The sequence below is a fragment of the Anopheles gambiae genome, chromosome 2 (genome assembly GCF_943734735.2).
Source record: "Anopheles gambiae chromosome 2, idAnoGambNW_F1_1, whole genome shotgun sequence".
Classification (NCBI taxonomy): Eukaryota; Metazoa; Arthropoda; class Insecta; order Diptera; family Culicidae; genus Anopheles; species Anopheles gambiae.
Window position 1 is genome coordinate 109142602 of NC_064601.1, and position 21162 is coordinate 109163763.

Sequence of the window (21162 nt, forward strand, 5' to 3'; positions counted from 1 at the left end):
CAAGTTTAATTTGATTCCAGCGCTTCTTGCTGGCGGGTGCAAGAAGCACCTTCGCCTGTCCTGTCCCTCCCCACCACGGGGATGTTGTTTAGTTGTTGGGACTTTTTTATTCCACCCTCCGTATGCCTACCTTGCCTCTTCCCTTCTCCGGATGAGTAGGTAGTATTCGGGAAGGTTGGTTAGGGCAGCGCCAACTATAAGCGATACACATGGTAACAGGGTTTCTGTCGGGGACGCACTGAGTAGGCGAAGGAAATGTAATAACACCGGAGCACACACTTTTATGGCAGCGAATTAAAACCGTCCAAGTAAGGGCCATTATTCGCGCCCCGTCTTAAAGCCGTTCGCGTGTGCCGAGAGCCATTGTTTTCGGGATTGTTGTCGTTGTTTGAAATATAAGCGAATCCACCGCCAATCAGATAAGCGAAAGGAATTAAGTCCGTTGATTGCCAGTTGACTCCAGTTTGGTTGCTGAAAAAAGGAACTGCGAAGGAACAGGAACAGAACTGCGGTTTGTTGAACTGCGAATCGAAACCAGTGTTTATGATGTTCATTGTGTAAATATTAAGCAACGTGAAACGGGGGTCCTAAACAAAGTTGACATCGTAAATGAATCGCAATAACGCTTGGTAATGATACAATATTCAAGCGCGTGTGCAATGTTTAAAGTGCTGGTTTTGAACATTGCCACCTTCGCATAGATTATTTATGTACATACTTAGGTGGGCAGCAGCCGCTAAAAAAACCCCGCTCTCTGAAACGAGACTTTGCCCCATATGGATCATAAATTTCATACTCTTCATGGTGGGATCGTGAATTACGATCGTAAAAAAGGGTGTTGTTTATAGCGAACCGCCAATAGAATCGGCAAGCGATGATTGAGTGGAAAACTTCACGACACTCGGTGAAGATGTGAAGTGTGTGTGTGTGTGTGTGTGTGTGTGTGTGTGTGTGTGTGTGTGTTTGCCGGAATGATATTTTAACAACTTCAATGCGAATGCGTTGAGATTATTCGAAGCATGGGGTAAGTTGTGCAATTTGCAGGATTTATGGTGTGCGTTAAACGTGTCTAGCAATTCACCGGCAATGAATCATTTGATATGGAGTATATCATATCGAAGGAAATAATATCGGAATTTGCAGGATTCTGTTACAAGGTTTTAGTATAGAGTCGGTTTGGACTTTGTATGCTTTACGGCGATGTAAATGGTTGAAATGAACAATGTTTTACTGTAAAAGATTAAGAAAAAGATACTGATTATGATACGAACTAGAATCTTACGGGGATTTCAGAAGTTCTTAAATTTTTGAGAAACTTTCACGAGTTTTTCTTGCGTGAAATGAAAATGGACATTGGAATTCCATTAGGATTACGTTCGACAAGATATACGTCCAAACTTTTACATGAAATGTCAGCTTTAGTGTATTGAAGTTGAAAAGATGAGTTTGATACTAAGAAGATCTACATAAATAACAAATATTGGTGATCTAAAGCTTACATTTAAACGGAAGCACTTTTAAATTGTATGATTTCGCCCCAAAATATTATAATTAATCATTCAATATTGAGGTTCTCATTTAAAGCAACAAAATTGCGCCTCCAAGTACAAGGTAATATTCTAAAATTTCTATCCCGTGTGACAACTTTTCCCGAGCCACGAAAAGTTTAACCTAGCTGAAGACGTGACCACAAAATTGGAAAACCCCTGGAAACTCTCAGCCTGCTACCGTTGGCGTTGTCATAATTTGATCCGCAGGCATGGTAACCGGCTAAAGTATGGCACGGCTCTAAGAATACGCAGTCACCTTTGGTACAAGCGGATGCTCGAAAAGTTAACCGAATTCAGCACCTTCAGCACTCCGCGTTCGATGAGGTTAATCCTTGCGGGCGGTGAGGTTGTTGCCGCACAAAAGTTGTGTTCCTTTTCAACGCCTCCGGTTACCTTCGGTGAAAAGTTTTACCACGTGGCAAAATTAACTCATCTCGGTGCGGCCGTGTTAGACAAGCCAGAACGTTTCCAACAAGTGAGAAGGAGAAAGTGTCTCCTAAGTGGTATTGGCTTGAAAGTTTCTTCTATTTATAACAGGGTTTGTTATGCAAGAAAATTGGAAGATGAAAAGTTTTATTGGCGAGTTGAAAGTGGTTCTCGGCGTTGGACCTTGGGGCGCTCTTAATTACAACGAATAATAGACTGATGAAAAATGCGACAAGACGGTCGTGTTTGCGTCTGCAAACATTCGAGATGATGAATGGTTTCCGCTAGTTGATTTATTTAATTAACAAACTGATTTGATGCAATGCTTCCCTTTTTCCATTCACCGCACCGGAATTGTTTATGGTGAGGCAATATTTTAATATTTTGCTGCGACCTTACCGTGATTTAAACCGACGCAAAAGAAACGCACTCACACTTGTCAATCGTTAATTTTGGAACGACGCATGCTTTATGATAACAATAAACACAAAGGGTTTATCGCTTCATAAGTGTGGCATAAGCCGTTTAAAAGGGAATACGAGCAATCGTTATGCTTCGTCTCCATGTGAAATATGACAAAAATATATATGTTGTGCTAATAAAAGTCTCTGCCTCGACTGAAAAAAGACTGCCACAAAACAAAAAAAACCCTTTTACGACCCCCGACAACACACCGATGGCGCACATTGTTCGGTCGCAATTTGTATCTCCCCGGAGTGCCCGAAAACTAGGACCGGTCGGTCGCTCTGTCGGTCGTTTTATGGTTGCATTTTAAAACTAACGAGAGCAAAAGAGCAGATTTTAGCCGGACGGCGACGGTTAACAGCGAGGGAGCGACCCGGAAGCGGCCACAGGCCCAGGATACAAAATGGATTTGCTATGCGTGCGTGCGGGGCAAGACTCACTTTGGCTAATTTTATGGGCATCCGTCCATTTTGCTAATGAATCTACTACCGATGGCTTTGTCCTGTGTCCATGCGTGTGTGTGTGTGTGTGTGTGTGTGTAGGGATATTGGAATGTAGGCTCCAGCGTGGGAATATTGCGTGCATGTTCATTAAATTGAATGCTATTTATGACGGTAAGCGGTAAGCTGGTTCCACCGTCGGGACTGTCGACATACAGAAACCGTTGCGAATGGATGGGTTTCGGAAATCCCTATTTCGTTTCATAAGGAAAAAGGTTTTTGCTTAACATTGTTCGGCTAGAATATGTAAACTAGTTTTAAAGAGAAACTTTATGTTACTGTTTTGAAAAGTTGTATGTTTGATTGCTTCCATAAAATAAATCGAAGCGTCTGCGGCTACACGTGACCTTCATGCAAACGACCCTAATTCTCGGAAAACATCGTCGGCTCGTGCCAATTGAGAAGATTATACTGCTGATTGGGAGCAAGCCGGCTAAAAGTAAGCAACTATCATCAGTTGCAGCTTTACACACGAGTTCAGTCTATCCTACCACTTTAACACCATCGTTCTCTTTCTCTCTCTCGCTCTCTTTTGCTTATGTCCCCACAATCGAGAAATCTGCCTCTGCCGTGTGCTGGTGGTTGGATCAGGATTTTTAAGCTCATTTTCATATTTATCAATTTATGCTCACGAACCGCGCGTACACGTGTGGAGAGGATGGGCGCAAAACTGGGCCGAAGATTGCGGCCGAAGATTCGTTTAATTTTAAATCCCGGCAACACAGTGCAACCGCCCACCACACAGCACACGCCAATGCAAAGCGGGAAGGGAACAACTACTGTCGGCGTAAGCGTAATAACGAAGCGGTCGTAACACGAGCGCGCCGCAAATCTCTTGCGCCAGCACTGTCGTGAAAAGATTTAGATGGCATTTTGAATAAATGAAATTATGAGAAAATAACGACAAGCTTCCAGTTCGCATTCGACTCCAGCGTCAACAGCGAGCCGCAGCGAGCGACGCTTCACGCGAACGCTTGTTCTGTTGTGTTCGTTTGCGATTGAGGCCGGAATTGACTTGAAATTTGAGCCTGAAATGCGACATGCTCACATTCCAATCGTACACAAGCTGGGCCAAATCTGCCCAGCACTAGCAGAATGCGCAAAATGTCCCCGGCGAAAACCCACGTGGCGGTGGTGTTGGTGGTTTTCCGCGCGCGATGGAAACGCCTGGTACACCGGGCACCGGGTTGCTATGGTGAAACTTATTACGCGCTCGATATGGAGGCGCACGGTGGTGCTGTGGTGATGAAGTCGCAAATTCCAATCTCAATCATGCCACTCCCTTTAATGCTGAGTGACAGTTTGGAAGGAAGATGGTACAATTTATTTTAACGCTACGGCGTTCTGCAAGTGACAGCGGTTTTTGGGACAGACAGAAATGAATCATTCTTACTGGTTGGGTGGTGAGAGTCCGCTTGAGCCCGTTGATGGGAGGACGATGGGGGCCAGAAAGTGGGTGGATGTTTTAAAGCTGACGATGATACGTACCTAATGGAGAGAAAGAAGGGAAAGAAGAGAAAGAAAAATTGATGAAAAATACGGTCATAAATTAAATTTTTCATCAAATCTTTGTCATCCATCGTTAATTTAATTAATATGTTGCTGTTGTACTTTATGAAATAATTCAATAATTCAGAAAATAGCTGAAGGTTTGTGTAAATCGCTCCTACACTCCTTCTGTTAAAAATCATCAAGAAAATGTGCGTAAGCAAGCGTTAAATCAATCCATTCTTTTCACCATCTCAACCAACAAATGTCTCCCCCCCTCCTCCCCAAAAACAAAAGAACAAAACACGCGTGACAACCATGCGCCTGTGCGGCCTCACAGCATAAAATTGACAATTACGCGCGCGAGAGCGCCGCCGTAGAAGGATTTTGAAACCATTCTACCAATTTCACAGTATTTACGATTATTGTGCCACCATCACCACCACCACCATCGCTGGGCGCAACAAAACCGGCAGGCACCATAACCTCAGCAAATTCACCGCAATAAAGTGGTACGAATCTCGTTGTTTGCCCGGGGTTTTGCCGCGCACGCACCACGCGACACATGATCCGTGGAATAATTCCCTACGCATTCATTGTCGTTGTCGTCCACGCGGAACTGGTGCCGTAGAAAGAGAGAGCGTGTGCTTTCACGTTCAAATTCGGCACTCGGCGCTAGTGTTTATACGGCCGTGCACGTAATGTCGACAGCGATCCATCTTTATTTGCATGTTTGCGCTGTAAATTTAGAGGCATAGCACACACACACACACACACACACACACACACACACACACACACACACACACACACACACACACACACACACACACACACACACACACACACACACACACACACACACACACACACACACACACACACACACATACACACACACACACACACACACACACACACACACACACACACACACACACACACACACACACCACATTACTTCCTCAAAGACCTTCCCGTCCTGTTGAGATCCTTCTCCGACCGATATCGTATGGCTCTTCGCCGGAAGATGGCGAATAAGGATCGAGATAAAACAAAATAAAATAAAAAAATACAACCATACGGCCCGTTTCCATGGGCTATCCTCGTTCTCCAGCGCGAACGCGTGTGTGAGTTGAGTGTGTGCGCAAAGCAGTTTGTTGCGTGAAAAACAGCAACGCGTGGAATGCGTAATAACAAAACCAAATATGCATTATTACGATGCTGATTTTGTGCGTTGGGCAATATTTGTCGTTGTTGCTGCCGGAAAATGTAAACGATAAACCATCCAAATTCTCATGGGAGGAGAGCGTTTGTGTATGGGTGTGTGAGCGTGTGTGTGTACTGAAAACAAATCCATTCTAGCTTTCAGTTTAACCTTTCCTTTTCCTTTTCACGAAAACGGTGACGTCTTGGCGTCAAAAGGCAAACGCGCAACCGTTATGATCGTCATCATCGGGCCGGTTTTCCCTGTTCTGCCAGCCCTCGCACTCAGAAGCCCTTGCGATGATCTTTTATTAGTGGCCGCCATGAAAAATGTATCTCGCACATCGTTCCGCAGCGTGGTGTAGAGCGTGTGGCACTATAATAAAAGCCGAGGGGCCCCTCCCGCGCATCATGAGCGTGTATCTTACCCGTGGGGATGATTGGCTCACATACGCACAGAGATACACCAGCAAAGGTTGCCAGGGGTTTCACGTACATTTGGCGTTTTGTTTAGTAGATCGAACGCGCGCGCAAGGGGTTAGATTCGGACCGAAATTGAGATTAAATTGGGTGGTGGATTATGAAATGCTAGAGTAAATAAAAACACTGCCTTCCCAGGAAACGGAACGAGCAAGCAAGTGTGTGAAATGTGCATCCACTCTTTGGTGTGTAGTAGTATGATCGGCATTGATCGCTAGGCAAACGCGTATATGCAATAAGCGCTGACGGATTAAACGACAACTGCAGCTGTTCAAGAAAGGCACTTTTGAAAAGAAAACGTTTTTGTAGATCGTTTTGATGTTCATATTTGTAGAGCAAATTTTGTGAAATGATTCAGATGTGAGGAATTTGAATATAAATCAAAGATGAAGGTGTATCATTTCAAGCAAAAAAAAAAGGTTAAATTCATCAAATCCCTCCCATCGAAAGAAACATTGAATTTCCCACCAATTTGCTTCCTTTTTGTATCAAACTCCACATTCCGTCCCTGGGCAAAGATGGAAAAGATTTTCATTTTCCAATAATATCACTCATCATTAATCAAAATTAAGGCAACCGCCGCTACCGGAGGGTTCCACACCGCCCAAGGCCATAATGACGAGAAAATTGGAATTTTCCGTTTCTTCGTTTTTGACTGTTTTTTTTTTGTGTTGCTGCCTGTATACACTGCGGTAAAAAATCAAACGTACCTGCACCAACATTAAATCACCCACCATCACCACCATCCACCAAGCAGAAAACAGGGAGGAATTGAAATTGAATGATCCTCTCAACAAGCAAAAAAAAACGCAAAATCCACCAAACTCGTAGGTGCCAATAATGAAACGCAACGATTATGAGCGCTCTTGATAATGGTGTGAAAAGATTAATGAATCACTTTACGCCATCGCCCGAGTAGCAGCATTCGTGCTTTGGGAGAGTGAGAGAGTGAGCGAGAGCGAAAGGGAGAGCTTCCCCTCCTCGGTGGGAAATGATTTCATAAACTTCCGGATATCTTTACCGGTCGCGTTTCCCTTAGTTTTTGTTTGCTCCTTTCCGGGGTTCACCACAATCGCCCCCCCCCCCCCCTCCTGTCGGGGGCAATGTTTGCAATTCCACTTTCGAGGGGTCGAGGCATCACACAACAGGATGGAGGGCAGTGGTTTTTGATGTTTGTTGTCTGAGCGTTCGGGCCGGGAGCAAAGGTCGGAACGAATTATGACGCCACGCGTACGTTCCCGCATTGCTAAATAATGCACACATACACCACACAACCACATAGGACATATTGGTCCGTAGCGGACGAAAGGTCAGGACACTCTTGGGGTTCCTGTAATATGACGCAACGCTTCAAATCATCCCAGCCTTCCCTGGCAATGGGGAATGGGGAGGGTTTTCCCCACCTTCCATTCAATGGATGCCGTTACGTCAGGATATTCATTCCCGTGTCCACCTAGGGAGCAACCGCAACGTCCAAAGCACGGTGAAGAGATAAACAAACTCACAAAAAATGTGAGTGAGAAAAAAGAAGGATCAGGAAGTCAAATCCTCCACACGGAACGGGAGTAAATCAAGGCTAAATTTAACAACTAACATCAACATTATTCCACGGGATGTGTTTAGCAGGACACCACCACCATCACCACCATCACCATCGGGACCGTAAATAAAAACGAACCGTGGTCGTGGTGTTTTTGGGCGCAACTGCGAAAGAAAGAAACAAAGCAAATCCAAGCAAGCCGTACCACCACCATCACCATATCAACGGTCACACTGAATAAAACATGAATTGGCTTCGGAGTGGCGCTGTGCTCAACATGGTAACCCGGGAGAAGTCATAGTCGAAAGCCACTGGTTACCCACCAAGCAGGAACGCATCAGATCAGTGTGATCCTGTCCGTTACAACAGGGTGACATTATTTTATGCTTTTAACGTACAAAAAAAACACACATCCAGCGAAGAAGCGAACCAACAAAACCAGCCCCCCCCCCCCGCAGAGCTTACCATGTGACAAACTGTTGCCTTCCAAACACCATTTCGGCGGAGGCATGGAACGACTCTTTCCACGCTTCACGACGTGTTGTTCCACCGGCAAAGCGCAGAGAGAGCGACGTAAAAAACAACCACCGCACGCCCACGTTTGCGCGTGACGCATGTCAACCGACAATTGCCATTAATTAACGATGATCTTCTTCATTTGGCTCGTCCCGGAACCCATCGTACGTACGTAACAGGCGTGGTGTTGGCGTTTTTTTTCTTCTTTTTTGAGCGAGTGCCCATGCCTCGCCTTGTGCAAGTGGAGCCGTGGCCACGGAAGGAAAGCGATCGTTCCTTCCAAATGATGGAATGTTTACATCATTAGTTCTGTTTGATTGTTTGTGGTGGCGCTCAGCACCACGCAGCTGCATACGGGCCAGACAGTTTGGGATCGAGCGTTTCGGTTCTTTGCGGTGAGTTTTTTGTGTTGGTGGGTCGTTTGTTGGTCCACTCCTCTACCCCGGATGCGTGTGTTTGTCCAGTAGGAAAATTATGTACACTTTTCCAACGCGTTTGGGGTCCGAAGTGGTTGATTTTGCTTCTCAGCGCGTCCAGTCTGCATGATTCATTTGTTTCCTCTCCCCGGACAGCAAACATACACTTACACACAAAAACCTTGGGAGTCCGCCCCACGTGTGATGAGGAGATGTAAACAGCAAAGTGTCGGCGGGCGGACGGACAGGAAACCTTAGCAGAACGATTTGTTAGCTTAACCTTAGCCAAACCTCAAACTGAACGGTGGATAGCACGCGTTTGTTTGACTTTGTTGAACCACTTTTTTTCATTTTGCTACTGCTGTTGCTTCCCGTTGCGCGTTGAATGAACACACTCCGGCCGTGGTGTGGGCAGGAGAAATGGGTGGGAAAAAGTTTTGCTCTTTTCGAATTTTGCTCCTCACAGTGTGTGCCAAGGTTTGGTCCACCTTTTGCAGGCAGCATGACACGAATTATTTGCAACCAAGGACAACTTTTTGCTGGGATGCTGGGAGTTTACTTTTCATTTTTCCCCTATCCTCTGTACCGCAGACTACAAAGACATCAAATAAATGATTTGTGTGTGTGTGTGTGTGTGTGTGTGTGTGTGTGTGTGTGTGTGTGTGTGTGTGTGTGTGTGTGTGGTGAGTGTGTCAATCTTGATGCTGGGATGGTTTGTCAGATGAGGTAAGCGATATGTTTGGCGTTGGGTTGTTTGAGTTTAATTGTTAAATAAAACTGGGATTTTGTTACGGCCGTGGCTGCCCCAGGTTATTACACTGCAAAAAAGAGGATATTGCTGTCTAAAGAAGAAACATGAATTGTAGGTGGTTGTTGGTATTGCTGAGGTCATTGTCCAAGTGTACTGATGTACCAACATATCAACTATTGAATTTAGCTCATCATGTTCTATAGATTTCAATTCTCAAGTAATACAGGGTTTCCAGGAGTTCTCATAGCTGTGGAACACTTTATTAACTCTTACTTTCGTGAAACGAACCTAATGTAGTGCTTTGAGCACTCCAGAAAAAACGCTGTTAAAAGAAAAATGCCCTAAAAGATATCAGATTTGAACACAAGAGAAGACCTTTGTAAGGTAGTATTTGATGAGAGATTTCCTTAATTCTAAAATACATTTTCTAATCATTAAACTTATACATTTTTCATTGCAGCTAAAGCAGTCTGAAGGTTATTTTAACCATTTCCTGTAGCTCCAATTAATTTCTAATCAATAGCTGTATCGTTGTAGAGCTTGCAAATGCCATTCAGCCTAGTCAAGTCACCTACCCTGTAGCTAAAAAGCGTACACAATCGATAATTCAGCTTCCGCTTTTCAGTGTCAACCGAAAGTCATCCGAAGGACAAGCGCAAATAAAATGAAACAATAAATATTAACATCCGTCTGGTTGGTCGTACTGTGCGATACCAGTGAATGATGATGATGATTGGACGTGTAATTGAGCAGCTACCTTTCCTGCTTCCCACCACTCATTCGTTAATTGTGTATCGCTTACGGACTCGATCGCCGATCCGCTCAGTAGACAGAAGTATGTGAAAATAATGATGCTTCTCGAAGGCTTCGATACAGCCCGCTGGAGCTTGAGCTAGAAAAGGCTACACTGTAGATTGTGATATGCCATGATATGTGTCATAAATTAGATGGATGATGAATGGCTCACCCGGTGGGAGTGTTTCCATTCTAATGACACGCCGTATGGTAACAAAATTGCGCAAAAAAACATTCAATCGAGCAGGAGGGTGTTGGCGCTGCTCATCATGCACTGCTGGGAATGAATTGAAAACAACAACAAAGTATGGAAAACCGTGCCCGAGAGCTGCAAACATTGTGCCTCATATTTCACCCGGTGTTTATAATACATTTCATACCTCTAAGCATCTCGCTACACTTTATTTGACACATTTCATCGCATTTGTGCACAGAGACACACAGCGTTTGTGAGGGGAAGTGGGAAAAAGAAAACTCTTGCGGAAGATATTTCACCAGCCCGGGCAATACGCAAATGGTGAGCTATTTTGAGGATGCTTATAGTATCATAAATATGATGCATGTGTCACCCGGTTCAGCTGCGTCCGGTTTAGAGACGGGAATGGGGGGAAACAACTTAACGGCACTAAAGGAGCCGGTGCTTTAAACATACGCATTAGCACGTAACACGCTGGAAATCGAAATGGAATGCTGTTGCCTGCAATAGAGTGAAATTGGAGAGCTTCAGAGCTTCAGAGCATCAGTGCTGTTGCAACGCCGAAGAAGGGTTGATAAAACATGATTAAGAAAGCATTAGAACGTGAGTTCTACTTCTACTACTGCCTATCATTTTGTCTTCAAGTTTACATTGCATCGCCTTACAGATTACGAGAAACTCAATCAATCCACTAATCAAATAATGCTACATTACAGGGGTAATCATTGAATGTTCATCTCTACCGCAAACAGTTGATAAGCCGCTGGGTCTGCTTTCCCAAGGGCAAACATAGCGCTGAGCACAAACAAAATCTCTCCCGAGATAGCAATGAATTCCATTCGGCGAACGAGCTAATCGCTTAGAATAAATAGCTACACACTCTACCCAGTGCCACAAATCCGACCTTTGGGGAAGACGAACTGAAGCGATTAGCCAGAGATTAAGACAAATGCAGCCCAGCCCAGCGTCTCTATCAAACCACGCAATGGTGGTAATGACAGCTGTCAACAGCGATTGTTGATACACAAACACATTTGATACCCGTAACGCGGAAATTTCAGCCCCATGATGAGCCGTTGCCGTGCGACGAAACGACGCATACTACACTACACCACTGAAAAGTGGAACAGAATTTGTCTTCTCCCATCGATTGAGTTCGTTGCCCATTTCCATTCGTTTTAAATGTGAACACTACCCAGCTTTGGGACTGTGCACCTTTGCCAAAAAAGGGCCTGTGTTCCCGTACCGGCTGGGAGCGTGAACCGTGAGCCCATCTCGGACAACGAACTCTTGTTCGGACGACCCTGAAGTGGAAAGGAAAAGCATTGGAGTAGAGATGTTGGATCAGCAGAAGGAAGCTGAAAAAGAGGAAGAAGAATTACACAGCGTAGCGTACAGAAAAATCAATATGTCGCCTGGAGACACAAATTCCGGTGCTCTCGGTCTCTGGCAGAAGCTCGGATGCAATGTTTGCGTATCGTAAAACGCAGAAAAGGAAACAGACAGGCGCGCTCAAGCTCAACGAATGAAATTTCAAGTTCAAACATCTGCTTATTTTGTGTGTTTTCATTTTTTTCGCTTGCTTTTCAGGGTAGGAAGGAGAATGTTGACGCAGTATGTGTATTAATTATTTGTACGCTTAGTTTTGGTCGCACCCAGGACCCGGGACGGCATGAACGGCATGGCTACAGCAGCAGTGCTGAGGAGTGGACAACATGTGGCACTATTTTTATTTTTAGATGTTCATGTGTCACTTTTGCTCGAACAGAACCAACAGCTCGTCAGCTCGGCCAACGATTTCCGACCACCGTGTGGGAGTGATGAACATGAATGTGAGAATGCTGTGTCGAACAAATGATGAAAAATGTTTAACATGTTTTGAGTTTTGATTGACATTAGTCACTGGACATGAAAGGAAAGCATTTTTTTTAATTATGTTATACTTGTGTTCTTGAATTTAAGTCTAAATTGTTGGGTTTTGTTAAATATTTTCAGATTCAGATTCTAAAAAACATCTCCTAAACTCACCACATCATCACAAACCAAACATTTTCTCAGTTAAAGATCATCCTGCTCTGAAAACCACAGCACAACGCATTTAGCATTCACGAAACGTTTAGCATACAATTAGCGCGCGAGCCGAGTCGGTTGAATGACTTCAGCTTTCCAGCCTTGACAGAGCGCTGAATTATTGCCAAGGCGTCATCACATAATGACCTACACACGAAGCCACGTGAGACAGCGCGTTGTACTAGACTGGTTGCAAGCGCAATTAATTCTAGCTCGTTGTAATCACCACAAGCATCACCCTTTCAAGCCACAAGTTCCTCAAGCCCTCAGCGGAGTCACGAGTGAACAACGAATGCCTCAGACAAGCGGATGATCGAACGACTTCGGAATGTTAGACATTGTTCGTACAAAGAAGATAATAGAGTTGTACAAAGAAACGATTTCGATGGTGTACAGACAGCTCTGTCTTACAGAGGCGAGAGTTTAAGTTATTATTAAACATAAATAATCCACCCTACTTCGCGCGACCGATTTGCACAAGATTATTTAATTGACTACAAACATTAGGATACTTCAACGGCGACAGCGGACCACGCTGGTCCCAGCCCATGCTGGTTAACCCGTCCCGTTTTCCAAGTGCTATAAAGCATTTCCAGGCAAACAAGAAACCACCACCACCCCGGGGTGCTGGTTGCCTCCCTTTGATCACTCTCACATCAGCATCATCACTCGACAAATATAAACATTTAAACACCTGCATAATGCACTTAAGCAACCAGCCAACCATCCAAACAGCATCGCTCGAGCCACAGCGCAAACACTTCTCGTTTACTGGGTGGGACGTACCGAAACTCTGCTACTCTCCCACAGTGCTTGTGGTTGTGCTTTTTGCCCCGAAAAGTAAAGTTTCCCCCTGCCCCAGTCACACGGACACGGACGACTGCCAGTGTGCTAGGTACGTGGTTTCGTTCTGCTGCTGCTGCTACTGCTGCTGCTAGTGCTCATAAAAAGGTGCATCAAATATGCATGCATCTACACACCCGATGGGGTGAGGGGACACGGTTTCTGGTGAGGAATCTTGCGCCGGTTTTCTTGCGACACTCTCGGAAGCAGGTGTTTGCTGGTGTACCATGCAGAGCAGATTTTCCACCGAGCAGGGTTTTTTTGTGAGCTGTTTAGAGTGCTGTGGTCAATGCAAGATACATAAACGACAACAAAAAAACGTGAAACAAATGAAAGCATTAGACAAAAAGGGGCATTTAGTTAGATGAATCTTGTTCCAGGTTGCTTTTATCTAAATGCTTCACAGGGAGCGCCAGGAAAGGATACGAAAAATATCTTTTTGAAAAATACCCTCTTATTTGTGTATGGTGTTGCCATGGTTATTGAATGATGAATGCTCAAATTGGCAATCCTGTTCGCAGTTTCCTATAACAAAAGTTAACCGCGCGGCTACATGAGGTGAAATATACAGCGAAATGAACTATTTGACAGGCGAAATATCCGACGGATAAAGCATCACAGCAACCAGCTGATGTGCAATGCAAACAAATAACGTGCACAAAATCGTAATTAAATCCATTAAATTTAACTTCAATATCGAGTACTTCGTCAAATCAACAGTTCATAATTTTTTTCCAATTAGAGAATGTTCTGCTTAAAAAGATATTCGGCCGTATCGGGGTGGTCGTTCGTTCCCGGGAACGTTCGCCGCGACGCTCATTTTCACTCATTTCATAGCCGTCTATGATCAAAATTTAGAAAACCGTATAGATTTTGTTCTGCCCAATCTAGTGGTACAACCCTGTCCACTCATGAGCGACGAACGTTCTTCGACGAACGACCACCCCGATACGGCCAATTATTTTTAATAGAATTTCGAAAGCGGATGTTGTGTCTCCCCCAACCCTTTAGCTGTACCTGTCAGATATTTCACCTGTCAAATAGTTCATTTCGCTGTATATTTCACCTCATGTAGCCGCGCGATAAGGCTGCATACTATATGTTCTGTCTCTTTCTTGTTTGTAGGGACCTTTCATTCACTTTCAACCTCTGTAATTTGAAACCCTCTCTTATTGGACAATTACATCGCCTTTCAAATAAGAGAGAGAGAGATTCATCCCGATATTGTGAAGTAAATATCAGCATTATAAAGCTGTATAATTGGCACAATTTTTTAACTTATGTATTTCGTCTTACAGCTGTTCCAAAAGCGTTTTACGAATCATTAAAAAGCAAATACTTATTAAACAGCTTTCCCACGATTTTCCATCGGTACAAATTTATTTACTGTCGCACTGGAGAGTAAACAATCCCCCCCCCCCACCCCCCCAAAACCATATGCAATGTCGATCTAATTTTACTCTCGCTGCATCATCATTCCCATCTGCTTCCCGCTTATGAGTGATCAACTTTTCAAACCCACATACTCTCTGTCTCTCCCACTGGGGCTGTTTACGCTTATGCAGTAGCTCCGCCAGAGCTAATCGAATTAGAAACACGTGGCAAGTTTATAATCCAGTTTTATATGCAACCTGGATGGTGGGGAACGTGTAAGAGGAAACAAGAGAGAGAAAGTGAAAAGGGCACTTTTTTCATACGATCTGTATGAAATTATGACGACCGAGTCTGGTAAAATAGAGGAGTATTTTTTCCACCCTCTCCGTTGGGGTGGATGAGGCAGTAAACGCGAGGTAAAACATAACCGTAGTTCATGGTGTTAATTTCGAGGTTACCCACGCCGCATAGGAGCACCCGCCCACCGGGCGAACGCATTTGATGATTACTCATTTAAGCCTATAATCCACTAATTGGTATATTAAACAAATAAATTAAAATGGCTGCCCATGGGGCCCAAGGTGCTTTTGTTTGGCTGGACAACAAAATATGAAATAATAATTCGCTAGCGGGCTGCAGACGAAGCAAAACGAACCATGGGGGTATAATAGGGGGAGTTATAATTAATTAAATTAAAGTCATACGTAGACTAGTTGTTATAAAAAAACTAAATATACTAAAAATACGTATAACATACAAGGAATATTTTACAAAATTACTTCATTCTGGTTGCAAGCATTGACAAGCGTTCGATTCGAAATATATTGTAACACCACAAGCAAGCGTTCGTTACATCCCGAGCAATTCAAACCATTCGATCATTCGATCGCGGCGAGATGACGTAAACCCATTATTGTCAATGCACCATTTTCATTGAGTGATTCATTGCTGCCAGCCCTTCTGCAAATCTTGTTGGCAATAAACTTTTTCCGTTCACTCGCTCTGCGGTTGTGGTTTTTGGGGTTTTCTAAACTTTCCTGGCTAATCACTTTTTGACAGTTTGGTTGAGTTTGGCCTTACCGTTCGCACAATTCGCGCGTGAAACCTGGGCCAAAACTTGTTCCGGGCACACTGAGCGCACACGGGCTGGGGGAGAACGTCGAAACATTGGTGGTGGTGGTGGTGGTGGGGCCACCCAAACAACGGCTGCTCGATGACTCCCCAACCGATGATGGATACAAACAACACCCAAACAAACACCGCACAAACCATTTTCGCGCACTCCCAAAATTGCGGCCCCAACGTTTTTTTTTCTTCTGTGCGCTCGCTCTCTCTGTCCGTCTCCCTTTGAAGACCGTTTCGATTTCAAAGGTGCTAGAATAGGGGATGATGATGATGACGATGATGATGACGGTGGTGGTGGTGGTGGGAATGCTTTTACGTCGATCGCCGATTCAGATTTAATGGCGTGCGGGAGGGGTGCCTCCGGGTGGAGAATCCGGTTGGGCCTTACGGAAGGTTACCGGAGCTTCGAGCGCATCAGGCCGTAAATGGAATACATGGCATGGTGGGGCAAAGCAAGAGACAACGGCAACGCGCAAAAAAAAACATAAAACGCCATCACCAACACTCAATACACACGCACACACACACACACACACACAAACACAGCACGCGAGCCAAGAAACGAGCGATTCATTCGGATGGAACCTCGCGGCTAAAAGTAGCAGTAATGCACAAATCTCGTATAAACCCTTCGTTGTCATTTCGTCGCTGTCAAGGTAAATAAGTCTTAACAAAGTATCCAAAATACAAAATTGTAAAAATTATATGCAATACAACTGTGCGAACAATGTGTGAGCGTTATTAGTTTGGATTTTTTAAATGTGTTTTTAGTTGCCGGCTTGTGTTTTGTGGCAATTATATTTTTACTTTGTTTCCTTATTTTTTTTGGAACATAAGTGTCACTTTGAATGCTTTCGATGTTCATTATCTTTATACTATCATTAAAATGAAGTTTAACATTTAACGTTTTTACGATTGAAAGGATTGGAAGGACTTATGTCAAAAAAATTCAGAAATTCAAAAATCAAGTCAAAAATCTCAGCCTAAATCATATGAACCGTCCATGCTCGACCAGGTTAGTTCATTTCTGCTTATAAATATCCTGTGGAAGTACAAATATATTGTCGATACATTTTTCAATATTTTTTAAGTAAAATGTTAAATGTCAATAAATGTTAAAAATAATTAAAATGTTTCTAATACTAACGATATTTAACTACACCCTAAAAACGAAAAACAGGACGATATTGAGATGTTTCATTGTCGAGATCAACCAAATCTATGACGACAAATAAACTGTCAATTAAGTATGAACATTTTGAATAATAACTGTTTTTTTCTTTGAACGAAACAATTGAAAATAAAGCTCTTATAGCTTAGTATAGCTATCATTTCATAAGTAACATTACATGTGACAGATCTTAAAATTACTTTTACCTACAATGAATATAAAGCAATTCTGATCAAACAGCATCTTTGACAAATTCATCCACTAATTCCAGCCTCTGGAAAGAACTGTTGTTCATAAAATACAGAGATTAAGAAAATGATTTCAACAAAAAGGAGACAAAAGATACACAATGGGTTAAAAATTTATAAAAGCTATATAAACTCTAATAATACATCAAAAGCGACTCATAATCAACATTGACGTAGCAAAGAAGCTGATACACCCCCAAGGGTTAGTAGCTCCTACCCCATCAACATCTCGCCCCAGCAATGATTACGGCTCGAGCATGATCAAACGACCGATCGACATTCAATACGGTGTGCGTAGTAGTGGTGGTGTTGGTGCTCTCACGCACAGCACAGCGCACTGAATCGTGTCGGTGTTGGTGTACCACGGAGCCCCGTTTGTTGATAACCTCGAGTGCTTTTTCGTACTGCCGTACTGCCGCGGGCCATCGCAAGACAATTATGGGACCGACGGCGGCGACTTCTACGACATTCTCGATTTACCGACCCCGAACGAGCGATAGGATGGAATGCGATTTATTACAAAATTGTTTTTTCCCTCTCTCTCTATCTATGTTTCTGTGATAGTCGTCCTCTTTGCAGATATCAGCGTCGCGCACAGTACGGTGAGCAGGTGTAGAACGCTAGATAAGCGCGATGACATGTGGGGTAGCATATCGTAGCCGACGACGACAGGATGTCAACATCTGCACGCCAGAGATTATGCGGAACTTTCCACTGTAGGTGATGGCGAAACTCATTCGACTTGGTGTAGGATAGTAGTTGATTATTTAATAAAAAAAGTTTAAAAATTTCTTTCTCGAAAATATTCAATGTAGAAGTATGCGTGTTATGATAAAAATAATTCTTATGGTAACTGTAGCGTGTTTAGTATGACTGAGAACCCATAAGAACAGTTTTCGTGAGTAGCTTAAAAGTTATTTAATTTAAAACGACTGCTCTGCTTACCTTTATATTCAAGATTGTTTATATATTGTTTCAGCTATACACACACTCCAAACGCTAACCTTTGATGCAGCTGTGAAAACGAAAACGAAACAGAACAAAAATGGTAACAATTGCAACTCCCTTGTATTCCTCGTGTTTGCTACAAACGAAGTGTGCGTCCGATTGTATTCACTGCAGCTTCATCGCGCGTATTCCACTTGTTTGTAATTTCTTTCTTCGGCGCACAATACGGCATCAGCAACAAATAGCGTTGCTCAGTTGGGCCAACTTTCATTCCCGTTCGCAACTTGCGACTTATTTATTTACACCGGTATCGCGAACTCACACAATCACAACAACATCAATTCCCATTGTGCTGGAACACACAATTCAATGCCAATAAATGCTCACAATCATGCACACGCACTTCATTGCTCTCACACACACACACACACACACACACACATACACATACGCCTTTCACACATACACTCACATTCACACACACACACTAGTGCAGAGTACACAACGTCTAATAAATCATAAAGCCGTGACCGGGATGGCGGGGGTGCAAAGTTTCGAAAGTTTCGCCCACCAAAACGTGCCACCCGATCACAAATGTCGAAGGAATTCAGTGTGTGTCCTCGCGGGCACAATGCACGCGTGCTATTATTTTCCTCCACAGTTACCGGAAGCGTGAAGCTTCCTTCCGGTGCACGCGGTTTCCTTCGCTCGCCCGTTCGTGCGGGGTTTTGTGAGAAAACAATCAAGGACGGCTTTGAGTGGCTACGGTGGCCTCGACCGACCGTTGTGTCACATCTGGTTTTCGAATCCTTCCATAAAAGGCACAGACTGTACTACTGTGTGTCAACGCAGAAAGAGGTAGCTTTTTTTCTATACGAAACGGCAAAATAAAGCTTCTGGATTCTGTCACCTTGCTTTTGTACGCAGGAAACACTTGTTTACAGGTTGTAATTAAATGCAAAGCTAATTAGATGGCCCACCGAAACACACACACCTTTGCCACTGATGGGTTAGCGACGTCGAGGCGGTCTACGTTAAAACACACACCGAACAGCGAAACGCTTCGCTACGTAAAGCACAACACACCTTCACAGACACGGCCGTACGGGACGACGGGCAGAGATGCACTAAGTGTAACCACTAGCGACGCATTTCGGTCGGTCGGTCCGGTTTTGTGTGCGTTCGTGCTCGGTTGCTTCGATTGACAGCATACACACTGCGGTTGTAATGTACACGGAGCGTTTTCCAAAATAAGGGTTGAGGAGTGTTTTGACGTATAAGAATTGTAAAATTAATTGGAGGAACTAAATGATATAATTTTAAAGCATAATTATGTTTTAATAATTTCTTAAGTAGTTTTTAAAAATATGACATTAAATGAATGAGAAAAAATGTTTTACATCAAATTTACACTTTTCTACCAAAAGTCCTTTCAATGTTAATTAAATATTGAATAAGGTTGGCAAATACGATATGAAATTTTGAAATACTTAGTTCCTTCCTTCGATATTTATTAAACACTCAAAACCTTTTCTGAGATTTCCATTTAAAATATTTTTTTATCATTTTAAGATTACGTTGTTGTTTCTAGTTTTTATAGATCATTCTAGAAGTTGTATAGTAAATTAAAAAAAGCAGCAAAATTATTATAGTAAAAGTTTTCGATCCGAGTCATCTATTGCAGTCGGTATTCAGCCAATCGGTCTCGTACGCGAATGCTTTCCCGACGTTGTTCCGATTGCCGAACCGGTTCTCTCGCTCATGGCATTGCGCTCGCTGGGTGCGTGAGAAGCACAATACCGCACGTGCAGCAAACCGGAGAGAGCTACGTTTGGCGGGGAAATCGCACGACAGCACGCTCTCGTGACCGGTGACCGAAACGCTAACGATGGGCCCACCACTTTAAGTAGCTTCATATCGTTCAGAAGCCCTCTCGTAACGCATCTTGAGATGATTGATTGGTGAACCGGACAGAGTCGATTTTTCATCCCCTATTCCCCATTTCGCCCGTCACGTCCTATGCGTCTCCTTCCGTAGGTTGAAATGGTTTGCATCCTGACTAGGGCGCTCGCGATCTTCATTCCCCCACACGAATGGATGAAGTGTTCTAGGCAACGATAGTCCAAAAATTCACTCTAATGATGTAAATGAAGTATCAAAGTTTTGGCGTAAGCCACCACACCATCGACCCGGCCCACCTCATGGGATAAACCCGACGCGTACGGTTGTGTATGCTGCCAGCGAAGAAGTGTAAGGGTGGAAGGAAAACTTCCTCCACTCCCTTCGAACCACGGACATGGGGGTTTTCCGTCGCTTTATTCACGTCACTCTCAACCACATTTTCGCACTTTCTCCACCCAGAGTGCTTTCCCATCCAATAGGAGGATGTGCTATGTGTGTGTGCTAAAGCCAAAGTTTCCCTCCCACAGGGTAAATGTAAGTAAATGTGCTTTGGATGATCGGTTTTCGATATGCCTTGCATCGATACACGAAAAGGAGAATGTGATAAGGCTGAGGGAAAAGTTTAGCGTGCCAGCGATAGTTTCTCGGAATGATATTTATTCAATTCGAGTCCATTAATGACGAATGGGGACGAGTTATCATTAATAAAAGTTTGCTCTCCACATTAGGGTGTGGTGTGCGCTGTGCTGGATGTTTGTCTTGCTGCTGGGTGCTCGATTTCCGTGGAATTTGGGGGTTTGGGAAGGATTAGGAGGAATCTTGATCAGGAAGGCAAATGCTGTCGGGTCGGGAGGCTACGATATTTGCTTTTGCGTTTTGTTAGATCTTTTCGCCATTAGAAGTTTCGGTACACATGTTTGCTGCAGGCTATTTGTTGGCCACAAAGATGATAAAAGCATTGGCGCAAGTATTAGCGCGACGGGAAGAAGTTGAAGCAGAGAATAATTGGGTTACAACTATAAGGAATGTATTGGTGTAGCTTTTACATGAATTTAGATCATACACATTTGCAGTAATTCTATGAGATCTTGGATGTTTTTCAATGAGTTGTAAGAAAACGATCGGTTGTGATGCAGATTGCATACATTTAGG

The 21162-nt window shown here is 43.7% G+C and overlaps 1 protein-coding gene across 7 annotated transcripts in view; it reads right to left on the bottom strand.

Moving 5' to 3' along the window:
* LOC1270118 (PE-PGRS family protein PE_PGRS16) overlaps nucleotides 1-19259 on the bottom strand; it is a 67979-nt gene extending 48720 nt beyond the window's left edge. Inside the window, exons 1-3 of one of the 7 annotated variants that reach the window (XM_061648612.1) lie at nucleotides 19103-19250; nucleotides 18431-18460; nucleotides 18106-18175 (exon numbers count right to left, since the gene is read on the bottom strand). The gene's annotated coding sequence lies outside the window, so the exon portion shown is untranslated. Of the gene's footprint in view, nucleotides 1-4334; nucleotides 4425-18105; nucleotides 18176-18430; nucleotides 18461-19018; nucleotides 19064-19088 lie in introns of those variants that run through there. The other 6 variants (XM_308790.5, XM_061648611.1, XM_061648613.1 and 3 more) reach the window with 6 other exon arrangements.
* Nucleotides 19260-21162: the final 1903 nt, after the last annotated feature.